We start from the raw sequence: 2,749 nt of genomic DNA, 5'->3' as shown, positions 1-2,749 counted from the left end.
AGAAACGGAGAATCCAAACGGGCATGTGGAAATTATCCACGCCCGTGTGGAAATTCCGTACCGGCGGGTGGAGCATCCACGCCCATGGAGTCGCCCGATTCCAGCCCTATTTAAAGCCGATTCAGCCCCGATTTTGGTATTCTTTTCTCCATCTTTTCCCCAACTTGCGAGAGGGCTTCGGCTAGGGTTTTGAGGAGTATTGGCTAGGTTTTTGGAGAGGTTCTATGGCTCCGACATCGCGCGTCATTTGGAAGAAGGTTATTGGGAGAGCATTCGTCGGCAACGATCCGGCGAGGTGTATCCTAGGCCGGACAAAGGATCCCTTATAACGAGTAGAGGACTCTCCACAAGACCATCGGCACGACCTTCGAGGGGTTTTTTTTACGGATTCTTTGCTTTTACATTCTATTTCTTTTATTGTACTTAGCTCCATGGGGAGCTAAACCCCTAGTGGGTACTTGGATGATTGTGAACCCTAGGATGTATTCGTTTCATTGAATTTCTTTATTATGCTTTCAATAAATTGATGTTTATTGTGAGTTCCAACCTTGAATGTTTGATTGTATGAATGTTTCCCCTAGAGTGACACTAGGGTTGAGAGTTCTTGATGGTAACCTTGTGAGTGAGTGACACACTACGAGCATTAAACAAAGCTAGGTTGGAGAGGGTTGAGAGGGTGAGTCGAGAGGTACAGGAGTATCCCCTTTCCACTCCGGTGTGATAGATTCTACCTCCATTCCTCGAGTTCTTTGTGGCTATAATAGAGTGAATGGTCTAAGGGATGAACTTCCACTGGGGCTTAGTTGCGCGTGCAACGGAGTGAAACATTGAGGTGATCTTAGTATCTAGGGATTAATTGTGGTTAGGGACCTTCCACCTGGACCAAAGGGTTAGGTCTATAATTAGGAAGAGATTTATCACTTGGAATCCCTAGAGCTCATTGCAACTCTATACGAGTGCGAGGTGTTGAGATTGTTCGATTTCTCCTCCGGGAGATGTATAGAGTTAGGCATAGTTGACATTAGATTTGGGACTATGTAATTAAGGATTTCCACGACTCACCATTGCATTGATTAGGAAGCATAATAGAGGGTTCTTGCACTTGAAACAATTATCCTAGGCGGAGCATTATCCGGGTACCCCATGTTTATCGATTGCCTTATCCCCTTCTTTATTTTTGCTCTCTTACTTGTTGCTTTTATTGTTGAGAATTGAATCATTATCACACTCCTTTTCATTGATCTTTCACATAGCTAAGAATCAAATTAAGTGTCTTTGCTCCCCACTCCCTGTGGATTCGACCCCGCTCACCCAGGATTATTACTTCGACAAACCCGTGCACTTGCGGGATATACGCAAGGGGAACTTGTCAAGTTTTTGGCGCCGTTGCCGGGGAGCTAGGCGTTTAGAGATACTTTGCACTTTGTTTTCTTAGCTATTTGACCACACATTCTAATTCATATCTTCTCACTCTATTATCGTTATGATTTTCTTTTTCTTGATTTTTGGTTTAGCTCTAGGTTATGACCCGAGGGAATCCATCAATATTGATTGAAGGAGACCCTAAGCTTGAACGTACACTTTGAAGAAAAGGGAAAGAACCTGTGGAAAAACAGCATAATTCAGCTGATTTGGAAGGAGAGGAATCTGAAAATATGGCATGACAGAATGAGCAACAGTGAACACTATCCGACTATGCCAGACCTTCAGTGTTGGGGACGCAATTGAGTATTGTGCATCCTCAGATTAGCGCTCAGAACTTTGAGCTAAAGCCGGCATTCATCCATATGCTGCAGCAGTCTGCACAATTCAATGGTTTGGTGGATGAGGATCCAAACAGTCACATAGAGAGCTTCCTCGAGTTGTGCGGCATGCTGAAGATAAATGATGTGACGGATGATGCCATCAAATTGAGAGCCTTCCAATTTTCCTTAAAGGGGAAAGCAAAGCAGTGGCTACACTCATTACCTAGAGCATCAATCACTACATGGAAGGACATGGTAGAAGCTTTTCTAGCCCGTTATTTCCCTCTCGAAAAATCAGCAAAGCTTAGGAATGAGATCTCATCCTTTGTGCAGTTGGAATTGGAGTCTCTATTTGAGACATGGGAAAGGTTCAAGGAACTCCTGCGAAAGTGTCCGCAACACGGATTCCCGGAGTGGATGATTGTTCAAACCTTCTACAATGGTTTGAACCCGAGTACAAGGCAACTCTTGGATGCGGCGGCAGGAGGTACCTTAGGTAGCAAGACCCTCGATGAGGCTCGTCAATTGATTGAGGAAATGGTGTTAAATAGCTACCAGTGGAACGCTAGGGAGAAGGAAAAGGTGGCCGGTCTCCATGAAATTGATGCGGTAACTTCATTGGCGGCCCAAGTGGAGAGTTTGAGTAAGAAGCTAGATCTCATAGTTTTGAATAGAGTTGCGGCCGTGACCAATTGCACCGGTTGTGGTGGAGGACATGCTCCCTCTGATTGCCCGATCTCTTTTGGTGATGTTTCTTCAGTGGAAAACGTTGACTTTGTAGATAATGGCATGAGACCTCAAGAGAACCCATACAGCAATACTTACAATTCAGGTTGGAAGAATCACCCCAACTTTTCATGGAGTAATCAAGGACCACAGAAGACCATGGGGCCATCGGGTTTCCAACAACAACAATAAGCACCTCAAGTGGAAAACAGAATGAAAGATTTGGAGAAGCACTTGGCTAGATTTGTTCAATCGACAAATACAAGGTTTGAATCAGT

At 44.5% G+C, this 2,749-nt stretch overlaps 1 non-coding gene across 1 annotated transcript; it reads right to left on the bottom strand.

Moving 5' to 3' along the window:
- Nucleotides 1–2,045: 2,045 nt before the first annotated feature.
- Nucleotides 2,046–2,152, bottom strand: LOC120274184. The gene has a single exon (XR_005540720.1). It is a non-coding gene; the product is annotated as a small nucleolar RNA R71 (small nucleolar RNA).
- Between the last annotated feature and the right edge of the window lie 597 nt (nt 2,153–2,749).

The sequence above is a fragment of the Dioscorea cayenensis genome, chromosome 12 (genome assembly GCF_009730915.1).
Source record: "Dioscorea cayenensis subsp. rotundata cultivar TDr96_F1 chromosome 12, TDr96_F1_v2_PseudoChromosome.rev07_lg8_w22 25.fasta, whole genome shotgun sequence".
In the NCBI taxonomy this organism is placed as follows: domain Eukaryota; kingdom Viridiplantae; phylum Streptophyta; class Magnoliopsida; order Dioscoreales; family Dioscoreaceae; genus Dioscorea; species Dioscorea cayenensis.
This window is presented reverse-complemented; position numbering and strand designations above follow the sequence as displayed.